Genomic DNA, 13,171 nt, shown 5'->3' with positions numbered 1-13,171 from the left:
TTCCTCAAAGCACTCGATCCTCAGAGGCAGCAAAACTTAGGCTTATCTAATCATAACTTACAAGTGACATATACTCTTAACAATCCAAAATTGAAATATAAAGATAACTGCACTTACCCATATTACTTGACTATTGTACCTGGCTTCTGCCATGCTTCTTGGATTCATATCTTCAGTACTCACATTAAGGAAAGCTCTTCGACTCCTCCCAAGATCTTGCAATTCCATCCTTTAGACAGATTGCATAAACCTTAGCTCTGATACCATTTGTAACGTTTCGTTTCACAAAAAATCATCATTCATAATCCAACAATTTGCTTTGCTTCTTGGAATTAGAGTGGAGTGGGTCGTCTTTTTATTGGAATGAATGATGGATCCATTCGTTATGTTGGTGGTGGGGAGCTTTGGTACTAAAAACTATATTCTAGGACCGCCAGATACTCCTTGCGTCAATCTGGCTATATGCCAAAATCCGCTAGTTGGGGGTTGGTATCATATGTTTCTATTGTTGTACAGCCTCCCCTTGTATGTACTGTGGGTGTTGTTTACACATCTGCGAAAACAATAGTTGATCATGAATGTTACAATTCGGATCTCTAGTAGATTGGCCAAGTGCGGATTGGCCAGCTTGGTGTGACGAGCCACATTCTCCCATAAGGTCCCCTATCCTCCCATTGGTAACAACTTCTCTAATTCTGGCATTAGGGCTCAAAGAGGGTATGGTACATACGACTGCCTCCGTGATTCCATGTGATAATATGCATCTACCAAGATCCTTCTGGTAGGTTCAAATGGTGTGATTTGCATGAGCACCTTGAACATGAATTTTAGCTTCAAGAGGGGGTTGCCTGCTCGGGAAAAGCCCTCGTACTGTGCAGAGCTATCAAAGATTCATGGACATTTACATCAATAAAAGCTTGGATATCATCCTGAGGGTGATGATCACACACCTCATCGACCGGCCTTGGTGGAGATAGAGTTGGTGTCGGCATCTCCTCGAGGGTGAGAGTGTTATTGAACAGGGATAAAAGAGAAGTGAGAGAAGATACAATCGGCCTCAGTTTTGTTAGTAGGAGATACACAATCAATGGGGATAGAAGAGAAGCGAGAGAAGATACAATCGACCTCATTTTTGTTAGTAGGAGATACACTAGGAAAGGGATTTAATAACACTGGATAAGTAAAAGAAGTGGAGGTTCTTGGTGTTTCTTCTTGACCCTCTCTAGAACTTGGGGGCGGTATGCTAGGCTTGTTAGTTTTCGGAGGTCAAGTATATCTGTTATGGTTATATTAGGATATTCAATATGTTCCTTATTAAAATTATAAACCATGTTAGTGAGTATAGCCTCCAAATGCTTATGGATATTTCGATAAAGTTTTATAATACCAAAAGGATGATATAATGTGGATTCTGAGAGGCTTAGATGCTGATGGGTATTATAAACTTCAATCCAGCCATGGCTTATAACCCATTAGTAGCTACGTGCAACAATTAAGTAGTTGTTTATCGACACTATCATCCAAGATGTGCAATTGTCGCAGCACCCAACACCAACTATAGGAAGGTTTAGCACTATGGGATGTAAGGGGAAGAAGAAAATATAAGCTAGGTCAATAAGGATTATATCCCCTCTAAGTATTCCCATCACCAAGGTTGGGTCTTCATCCCTTTTTGTGTTTTGTGATGAATTAGTGTTAGTTCTCCTAAACTAAGGTCTTTGGTTAGGTTAATTTTGTATTATAGAAGAGATAGGGTTAGTGTAGATAAAAACAATGCTAGAGTTTGAGGAGGGCCCAAGGAGTTACTGGCAAGGAACCTATCTCCGAGACGTGTTCGATGAGTTGGCATAATTCATCCGGTTGATCAGTCCTTTGTGATCTTTGTTGGAGGGCAAGTTGGCATTCCAGTTCCAGTATCCTGGAATCTTTGGTGGTAAATAGTGTGGAGATGGCTGCTTCCCGCGCATCTCAAGCAGCGGGCGGCGGCCAGCTCATCATATCTTCTTGCAGCTTCCTCCTTTGCCATCTTGGAAGTGGTGGGTTGAGCATTTTCCTCTTCAACCTTCATTAGACGCTCCTCTACCAAGCTTTGGCTGTTAGTTAGTTGCTAGTGTACATGTTCAAGCACCTATTGATGGCTAAATAGCATCTGATCTATCTCCATCGTCCTTGTACTCGTCACCTCATTAAGGGCTTTCAACTTCGTAGCAAGTGCTTTGTCCAGTTGCGCTCTTTCGGTTTGACGGCTTACCACTTTCTTTTTTGCTTTAGAAATGGCTTCATTGAGTGTGCTGATCTACCATGTATATCCTTCTTCCTTAGCTTGGAACGTGGCACTTGGTATGTGCCACTTCCATTCGAAGTTGTGCCATTGCTTGGTCTACCTGTGCCTTGAGCTCTGCATTTTCCTTGGTGGTGTGGACTATCGTCTTGTTGATCAGCTTGTTATTGCCCTCCAAGGTTTGGAGCCATGCCTCTTGTTCTTCGATTGCTTTTAAACTCTTTAGGATTACCTCTCTGTGTGTGGCATCCGTTGCAGCTAATTGCTCCTTAAGCGCCTTCACCTGGTCAGTGGAATCTTGGACCTGTTTTTAGAGTTCGATATTCCTGTCATACAGCATATGAGCAGTAAGCAAATGACATTGCCATACCCTTTGCTCTTGGGACCAAATATTTGCACTCATGGAGGCCTTCTATTTGGTGCTGCAGTAGCCTATTGAGGCCTTCCATGGTCTCTTCTAGGAAGCGATCAGCCTCAAGATTGTCTAAGAAGGATCCGTCTCCTATTGTGTCCCCTCAGCGTCCATTCACCTTCGCTTATTGGAACTTGGAGTCTCATCGGCTCTCTTTCTCTTCTTAGTTTCTTGAACTTCTTGAGTTGCCTCTAGTTGTGCTGAGGTGGCCTCTTCATTCCTTTCACCCACATGTGTTTGTGGTAATTGTTGTTCCGTTGGAGCTTGTGTTGCACCAATCTCCACTGAGGTGGGCTGATCTAAGATTATTAAATCGCATAGTGGGGAGAGGTTTTTGAAGACTAACTGGGTAGGGCTGGAAGGTGGTGTGTGTAGTGTTGACTCTGGAGCGGCACTTGCTTATATCTCCCTTTCTTTTGCTTCCTGTTGCTTCAGAACGTGTTGAAAGGACGCAATGTCTTGGGCTACCTCTTCTTCTAGCGTCTCTGATTCTACTAGTTGGAGGTTGCCCTGCATCTTTTTACTTTTCTTTGACTTCTTACCACCCTTTATCTCTTGAACTAGCTCCTTAGTCTCCTTCAGGACCGCTTGTCCCTGCTGCTGCAACTCTTCTAAAATGAGGGCAGACGGCTCCATGGTTCCTTCAGACTAAGGCACCTCTGCCTCCTGAGTTTCTTGGGAATAGGGAGATTTGCTGCATGGTTGAGTACTTTGGTTAGGAGGTACGGATTACACACCTTTGATTGGTGCAATTTCATGTAATTCTCCATTTCCCTGTGTATATACCAAGCCCAATCCTCCTATTTCTCCTCATGTACATTTGCTATGCGATTGAGAGGGATCCTGTTATATCTATCCACTAGCTTTACCTGCATGAGCATTGACATTATTTTGCAAGCTCTCTCATCTGCTTCATCCCTTATATTTTCATACTCTACCCCATTTGAGTTATAGGAAACCCTCTTCCAACATGTGTTCCATGGGCATCTGATCGATTGTATATGGACATGTCGGTATGGGGGGGAGCAACTGTAGAGCTACCCGTAGCATTTCCTCCATGATGAGGACTTGCTCAATCGATCCATCAAACTTTGTGATTGTACCTCACTTGGTATTTCTGTCATAAGACTTCAGAAATTGCGCACATAAGGTTGGGTTGATGGTGCAGGGAAGGACCTTTGCCATTCTGCCAAGTCCCACCTTCTCCATCTTGTACTTGACATTGTATCTTCCAAGATCTTCATACACTCCGGGATGTGATATTGGAACGTGATCTTCCCTTGAGTTGTCTGGATATCAGAGTGCATCATTGTCCCTTGCAGTTCCTGTGCATATAGACCATGGTAAGTGAGCTTGGTACCGCTTGGTGCTCTTTTCATCATTTCTGTTGGTGACCCTACGGCACTGGCTTGAGTTACGGTTGGATTCCCCTCAATCTCTGGTTTGGAAGTAGCGGAGGAGGCCATCGGTAACATTTGAAAAGAACATCATTCATTGTGATTGGTAGGAGCTCGCTACCCCTTTTCTTTCTTTTTTGTGTGTGCGTGCATGGATGTATGATGGGAAGAGTGTTAGTGTGGTGAGCAATGAATCAAGAAGGGATGTGTGTGAATTAGTGTTATTCTGTGAAGCGTTAACCCATGAAGTAGCACTGCATGAGATATTAACCCATGAAGGGTTAAAGCATGAAAGCTTAACCCGTGAAGGGTTAAAGCGTGAAATGTTAAATCATGAAAGCTTAACCCGTGAAGGGTCAAAGCGTGAAGGATTAATATGTGAAAGCTTAACCCATGAAGGATTAAAGCGTGAAGGGTTAATATGTGAAAGCTTAACTTGTGAAGGGTTAAAGCGTGAACTACCTGTCTGTTAGTTCATGAAATAGCAGGTTATGGTGTCATAATTAACAATGTGGAACGAGTGTCAGTGGTGGTTTACGCTTGGTGTGAGAAAATAAACTGTAGCTATCGGTGCATTATTATCCAAACTGTAGCTATCGGTGCATTATTATCCAAACTGAGATTTTAGTTTGGACTTCGTGAAATAGCAGACTGCTATTTTATGGATTAATTTCCTAATGCCTTTGTGAGGGGATTTGGTTGGAGATTTCACTTTTAAAAAATGCAAGTGGAGCGATGATGTCAAGATGAAAACAAGAAAAAGCACAAATGCAATCAGTTTGCACAAATGCAGAGATGTGTTGTAATGCTTCACCACAAAGAGCTTCAACAATGGTTTTATGATTAACGACGATTGAAACATTCAAAAGTGTGCATTGAGCTCCTACCTCTAAGAATAAATGGTTGCACACATAAGCAATCGATGCTAGAGACACGGCAGAAGGTGCGTCGATAATGGTGAATTGCAAGAAGACGATAACGGTGGAGAAGCTCGTGAAGAAAGCCAACAAAAAATGCACAAAAAGGAAAAAAAAAGAAGTATATATAATCTAGCCATGGGCACCGGTGGCCATCTTAATTGGGTATGCCACGTGTCCACCTACGATTTGTGGAGGTTTTTTGACCGTTTCATGATGTGAACTGGCATGAGTCGGTTCACGTCATGAACTAGGTTGAAGTGTTTCACAACGTGAAACAGCCCTGAGCGTTTCACGACGTGAACTAGCCTGAACCAGTTCACGACATGAAATAGCTTGTACCCTTATACATGCAAATATTGATACCCTATGATTTCCTATATACTCAAACACTCTAAGGCCACATGTTATGCATTCAGAGGAGTAGAAGTGTACACGTGAAATGAATGAACATGTTTCACAGCATGAAAAGCATACCCCTTTACCTTGTACCCAGTTGCTTAGAGTTGGGTACCCCTCGTCATCCTTCCTTTTATTACACGGGAACCAATGTTGTACTTTGGAACTTGTGGGTATGTGTTGTTGCAACCGCTTAAGTTCTAAGTGAGAACTTTTGATTTTTCCTTCTATCTAGTGGAGGAGTACATCCACCAAAATCCTGGTGAACCTGTTTTTCTTCTTGTGCATGTGAGTGAATGTTTTCTTTACCTTGGCCCATAGCTTAGTTCAACTTTTCCTCTTTGGTGGATGACATTGGCAGTGTCGAACTCCCTTGTTTACTTGGTTGAACTGGTTTCTTTCTCTAGACCAATTTTGGTGCTTCCTTAGCACTTGATTTAGCTGGGACTTAGTCCTGTCTGTACTTATAGCTCTGTTCTGTTCTTTTGGAGGTACATGTGGAATTGGGTCTTGGATTGGTTTTTGGTACCCATACCATTTCATTTCTTGATAGTAGCCCTGTGCGCTAGTAAGTCTTTTCAGACCCACTGTTGTTGAATGCTAAGTTGTGTGCGGGCTTGCTTCTTGGAATACTGCTTTCTCTCATGGGTTTGATTCCCGTGTTTCTTGCTTGTAGCATGGTTTTTTTGCCTTGATACCCATGAGGTTTTGTTTATATCATAGTATCCTTGTGCTTGAAGTTGGGCTTTTGGAGCCCACTGTTTTGTGACTGGATACCTTTGCTACCTTTGCATTGGTTCTCTTGAAGAGGGATGATTTTTCGATGTGGATGCTTGCTATGTTAAGCCCTCTACTTTTCTTGGCATTGGAGACTCCATGTCGCATGCCACTACCTATTTTCCCTTATTTGATGGACTCCATAATGGCACGATGATGGTGTCTTTGCCATCATTGAGTTGTACTTCCCATTTTTCCCATTGGATGTGACAGTTTGCTGGCACAAATCTAGGATCATCCAAGAGGCATCTCCTCTTTCATGGTTCCTGCAATGCATAACAAGTACCTTCCCGAATAAGGGATTATTTCTAATTGAGATGTTTATATTCAAAAGTCCTATTGTTTGTGTAACAGATGGATGCACTTTGCGAACCTGTGCATTAGTTATCTCTAGGGGGGTTTGTTTAAGGCTACCCATGTCTCGTAGGAAATCAAGTTATGACTTGACCCTGTATCAATTAATGTGATGCTTATAATGTAACTACCCTTTGTAGAGACTTTTAGATTGAGTCATGCAGGTTCAATATCCAGGTCATCCTTGTCAGGCAAGGTGAGTGAATCCATGTTTATGTGTAGCATTCTCCCTTGGAGTCTTTGTTTTGGCTTCCCTCACCTTGGATTGCTCTTGAGCTTGTTTGATCTTTTCCTTGACTAGACCTTTCTTTTGTTTTAGGAGATTCTCTTGTGTGAGCATTTCCTAGGTTAGGGGTCCATAATATTTCTTGAGTTTGCTTCCACTGATATACCCTTCCATTTCCACCCCTTCGATAGTTTCAATTCAGACTGACCCTTGAGGAGTGATTTCAAACACTCTAAAAGGCCGTAACTCTCTATATTTTGGTTTCTTTTTCTTGGTGCTTCCCACACCATACATGAGGATGAGGTCCCCCATTTCTAGTTCTTTATGTTTCAGGTTATGGTCAAACCAATGTTTTCTCTGTAGTTTTTCAACCATAAGCCCATGCGATGCAATCAACCGGGTTTCATCGAGTTTCTCCAAGTCAACCAACCTCTCGACTAACGCATTTTTTATGAGTCTTTCTTGTATGGCAATTCGCTGGCTTGGAACTAAAAATTCCATAGGCATTACCACATCAATGCCGTAAGCTGGACAAAAGGGAGTGTATCCTATCACTACCTTATAAGTTGTACAACAGGCCCATAGTGCTATAGTTAGCTCTTATGATCCCAATCCGTGTAACTGGCTTCTAAGGTTTTAGTCAGGATAGCACATAAAATCTTGTTTGTGCTCTATGCTTGGCCATTTTCCTGTGGATAATAATGTGATGATTTGCCATGGACTACAATGAATCCTAAAAGTAATTATTCAAACACCTCATTAATGAAACGTGAACCTCGCTGACTAATTCAAGTGGGCAGCCAAATCTAGAAATGATCTATTCATATAGGAACTTGGCCGTAGTTTGAGCATCAGCTCTTTTAGAGGCTATCGCCTCTGCCCACTTAGTGAAATAATCTGTGGCCACAATCACATAAGGGGCTTGTTTGACGGATGCACTGCTGTCCAACAAAATCAATACCCCATTTCTCAAAGGGTTGTCTCACAATCACAGGGGTAAGTGGCAACTTGTCCTTTTGATGTGGAACAGCAAATTGTTGACATTCCTTGCATTTCTTTACAAATTATATGGCGTCCCCGAATAACGTAGGCCACCACAATCCCGCTTAAAGCACTTTGTGAGTTGTAACTTCTCCAGCAAAATGTCCTCCGGCTATTCTTGATTGTGCTTCTTCTAATATCGTGACAAACTCATCTTCTCGCACACATCTCCTGAGGATATCATCCTTGCCTGGCTTATATAATTCTCCAACAATCAATTGATGAGGTGCGGCCAGCTTAATAAGTCGACGCATTTTATCCTTGTTCAAAGGTTGACCTTGTGGGAAACCCATGAGCTAGAGAGTCAAATATTTCCTCACTCCACTCAGGCACCATGTAAAGTTTGAACAGACAAGCATCTGGGAGGTCATCATCAATGCTGGTTTTTGAAGGTTCTCCATTTGGAATTCTAGACATATGGTCCGCCAAAACATGTTGTGTTCCTTTTCTCACCGCCGTGATTGCAAAGTAGAATTCTAGGAGTAGAAGCAACCGGCTTGTGATTCTTCATGTGGTGCAAGGCTTGTTCACCATACATAATAGGGCCTAATGGTCCACAAAGAATACAAATTTGTTGGCTAGTAGATAATGTCTATATTTCTTTACAACATAAACCATGGCCAACCCTTCATGCTTAGTGGTGGTGTAGTTTATCTCTGCATTAACGACGACTAGCAAAGTAAACTAGGTAATCCAATTTGAATTCCCTAGGTTACGCCAATATGCATCCTATAGCAAAGTTTGATGCATCATTGTGCACGTGGAATGTCAGGATTGGTGCACTAGCCAGTGCATTCTTCAACTTATCATATGCCTCTTGGCATTCCTTAGTCCATTCAAAGACAATGAGTGGTCTATACAATGGCCTCGCAATTTCAACATAGAATATGATGAAGCATCGATAATATGTAACATGGCCCATAAACCATTGTACACCTTTGTAATTAGTTGGCGAGGGTAATTCTAAGATCAATTTTACTTTGCTCTCATCGATGGAAATACAATTTTTGGACACAATGTGCCCTAAGATCATATTGTGCTTGACCCAGAATTGACACTTAAAAGGGTTTAAGGATATATGATATAATCGGCATCTCTCAAACACCTTCCTCAAGCAAGAAGCCAAGTGTTCAATCCAGCATGAGTGTGCACACAGATCATCAATGAATGACTCTAGCCACTTTTGCAAGTAGTCCTTGAAGGTCATACACATTAGTTGTTGGAAAGTTGCTAGGGCATTGGTGAGGCCAAAAGGCATAACCTTATAAGCATATGTCCCCCACATCGTATTGAAAGCCATCTTGTGCTAGTCTTTTGGTGCTATGGACACCTAATTACAGCCTGAAATCACATCTAAGAAGCTATATGCTTCTTCGCCTGCTACCCATTTTAATACATGTTCCGTATATGGCAATGGGTAGTGGTCTTTCCTAGTGGCTACATTGATATTTTTGAGATCAACACACACAGACTCTCAATTTCCATTCTTCTTTGGCACAATCACAATTGGTGAGGACAGCCAATCTGTGTGCTCAATTTTGTAGATGAAATTGATGAAATTTGTAGTGATAAGCTTATCAATTTCCTCCTTTATAATCACTGTATATTTCAGATTCATATGATATGATTTTTGCATTTATCTTAACCACTGGGCATCCTTGGGTTTACTTTGTAATAGGGTATTTCATCGAGCGATATGCCTCTTTTATTTACGCCATCTCTTAAGGCATTGGGTGTTGTTTGCGGTACTGCGATCCAGACCCTTTTATGCTAGAGGCTTCATCCTTCGTCTTCTCTTCTCTTGGTTGCACATCCACCATGCGCACTGAGGTGGTAATGGGTTCCTCTAGGGGGCAACACATCTATAGTGGCAAGCACATGCATCCAGATTTTACTAAAATCTGGGGGTGAAAGCGACACGTATATTTTGGCCTCTTCCTCTTCCCGTGAATTCTCCTCAACTGGTTGATAGACTTGTAAGGATGTAGTTCGTTCTGTGGTGGTGACCGAATCATTTCCAAAAAATTTTCCTTCCATGGGGTGTGCCTTCCATGTCTGTAGATCGATTTTCAAAATTTGTGAAACTTTTCGAACATACACTTGTCTAACACCCAATCATGCATCGATTTGGCTTCCCTCGTTGAGAAGGGTCTGCCCAAGATAATGTCATATGAATCCGGCTGGCGTAGAAAGTCCATTACAACAAATGTATGATGGTAGCAGAACAAAAATACCTTAAGCCTAATGTTTTTCATACCAAGGACAAGATATATTTATATAAAAAGTTTATACATGAACCAATTCCATACAAGCCAAACTGGCTCTCTTATTCTTATACTGCCGATGATCTAGAATTCGGCCTTCCAGCCTCTACATGCTGGGTAAAACCCTACGGGACCATACACCTCATCGTCGGCCGCGCTGGCGACGAGGACTCAAGCCGGCCTGTCGCCCTCTCAGGCTCCATCGCTCGATCCTCCCGCCCCTCAGAGGGATATCTGCGCACTAGGGTGGGCTAATTCACCGCACTAGCCTGGGCCCTCAGAACTAGGCAGCATCACAATCACTCGCCTCAATCGGCAAACCTCATTCTCCCAATGGTATGAGGGATACCATGGGCCAACTCCGGGCCTTACTAACATCTCTGTCGTCCGGCTTGTCTTACGATTGAAATCATCCAATCATCTCCAAGCTTTATCTCCTCTTACTCGTACTGTGACTCTTCTCTCTTTCTAGGGTCTATGGCAAAATAGCCTTCTCTTACAGGGCTACGGCATACTATTCTTTCTCTAAAAGAAAAGCTATGGAGTTTTTGGTCTCTTCCTCCGAAAGACCATAGCAATCTAAGCTTCTTTTCTAAGATATTAGATAAGAATAAAGGGATATATACATCTCAAACTCTAGGATTACCTTGAGGCTACTTGCTGCCTTCTCACAGTTTTCTCTGTGTAGACTCTGACAGAAATAGCAAATTGTTTCGACCACAACTCTCTGATAAAAACTCAGAATATGGTTATATAACCAGTCAAAAGAACGGGAAGGGATTTGGTCTACAAGCCATCATGGGCAGAATAGGCAAAAACGTCTGTATATAGCCACAAACGCGCCATCTTTAGAAACGCGTTGTTTTTCCACATTTTTAGTATGCATGGACTCTAAATGTGTAAAATTACTCTAAATATAACCTCTTATCACCTAAATTCAAAATTCTATTTTTGGGGATACTTATCTCTAATAGAACTATTCTTATGTTCTTATTTCTTTTAGGATTTTTGGAGCTAATATTTTTATTCTAACACTTTCCTAATGTTTCTAGCCTTGTTGTCTCACTCTTCTCTAATTACACTCTCTTTCCTTATTGAATTCTATATTAAAAGAGACACATACATACATGGCTTGGGAGGGACCTTATAATCTCCCCCACTTAAAAGATTCGAGATGTCCTCATCTCACGAGCTGGGGTAGTATCTAAGTAAATCCTCCTGTCTCTTTCAAAGTGGTGTCCCCACTAGGTAAAAATCTTATTTTATCTAAATATTGTTCTTAAAGATTCATTTATTTCATGTGCTTGGCTCATTTTGTTGTGCCTCCAAAAGGTCTTTATTATTCTAAAGTTAATTGACCTTATTATCCTAATTTCATGTATCCATATACCTCTCATATGGTATGAACCTTCAAATTCCTTATTTTATACCCCCATGTAATATGGTACTTAATAAATTATCATGGAAAAATGTAAGGAAATCAATTCTTTACGCAATCTAACCTATGATAGCAATTTCATAATCTTAGTATCGTCTTGTAGAATACCTCTATTCATCATGCACATTACTTCACATGAATCTTGTACCAATCCTCTTCTATTTACTCATAGAAATACTTGTTGAATTCGGTTATCTTTAACCCAGCTATCCCTATTTCTTGACCTAATTTTTGCTCTAGCTCATGATTCCTTGTAGCCAGGGGTGGGCTTGACGTTTCTCTTGAATTAGGAGACCTCTTCTTGATTAACATGGAAGGACTCATGTCCTTCTCGACACTTTCTATATAAAAACTTTATCATAGTCTCTGGCTATAATTATGGCTTCTGAAATAGAGGATGATTTTACATTCTTGATGAGGTTATTCAAAGGTAGATTAAGCTTCCAAATGAATCGATGGAGAAGAGTTACCTCATCCATCTCTGGAGTAAATCGGAGAAGTTTAACAAAAGTTTGGTGGTATTCTTTTAGGGTCTTCCTTTCTTGGGTTAGCTCCAAAAATTCATTCATTTTATTCTCTTGAAGTCCTGGAGGACAAAACCTTTCACGAAGGTGTAATTTCGTGGCATCTCATAACTGATTCTAGCTCCAGTGGTTAGATTGACAACAGTGCTTCCAACTAATTCGGCATTTCTTACGATTTTTAGACGAGCAAGGGTAAACTTGCTTCTTTCATTGTATCCATGAAAAGCTCAAAACTATCAAATACTTATCACAACGCCATATCTAAAGGCACTCTGGATTAATATATGTGAGATCTTCATTTTTTTGAGAATTACACATATGGTGCCTTGGGATTGACACATCCAAAAATTATCAGGAATTGACACATCTGAGATGATTAGTTTTCTGAAAATTACACATCTAGTATCTTGGGATTAACACCTCTAAGAGCATGATCCTCTAGGAATTACACATTCGAGATCCATGTTGTCTGAGATGGGTTCTAGATCTTGGATGATCGTCCTAGTGTAAAGCATCCAATGGATGGCATTCACATGTCAACTATTCAAATCTTAATGGAGTTACAATCTTAATAATTTATAATATGCAAGTAAATGAGATATATCCTGAAAATTTCTCTAAACAAGTTTCGGTCTATCCTTCTAGTCATTCAGTCTCTCACTAGTTTCTTAATTTGATCACCCTATGTTTTTCCTCACAAAAGGTTTTCTTCCCAATCTTATTTCTTAAATTTATTGTACAAATATCTTGCATGTGCACCCCCAAGATACAAGCACAATTTAATAGGATGATTGTCTCAACATGTGAGGATATTCAAATCACTTCTATGGCCAGTAGAGATGATTGATTCGTCCTCATATGATAAACAATCACTTGTTTTAATCCCTTGACAGTTAAGCTGCACTGCCTAAGACTAAAAAACTCATTCATCTTTATGGATTCATGGGATGGAGGAAGATATCTTTCCTTCACTGCCTGCTTGATGTCTTCCCATGTTTGAGAATGCTCGGTGACTTCCTTGTTACGGCACCACTGTTTCCACCAGAGTTTAGCATCTCCGATGAGGCGAAACCGTGCGAGCATAGACTGATTTGCTACTCCAGTACCGGCAGCAGAGAAATAATCGTCCATCGCCTCAATC

This window comes from Cibotium barometz, chromosome 17 (genome assembly GCF_041138505.1).
Source record: "Cibotium barometz isolate CiBa-2024 chromosome 17, ASM4113850v1, whole genome shotgun sequence".
Taxonomy (NCBI): domain Eukaryota; kingdom Viridiplantae; phylum Streptophyta; class Polypodiopsida; order Cyatheales; family Cibotiaceae; genus Cibotium; species Cibotium barometz.
The sequence above is the reverse complement of the archived record's forward strand: the minus strand, read 5'-3'. Positions refer to the sequence as shown.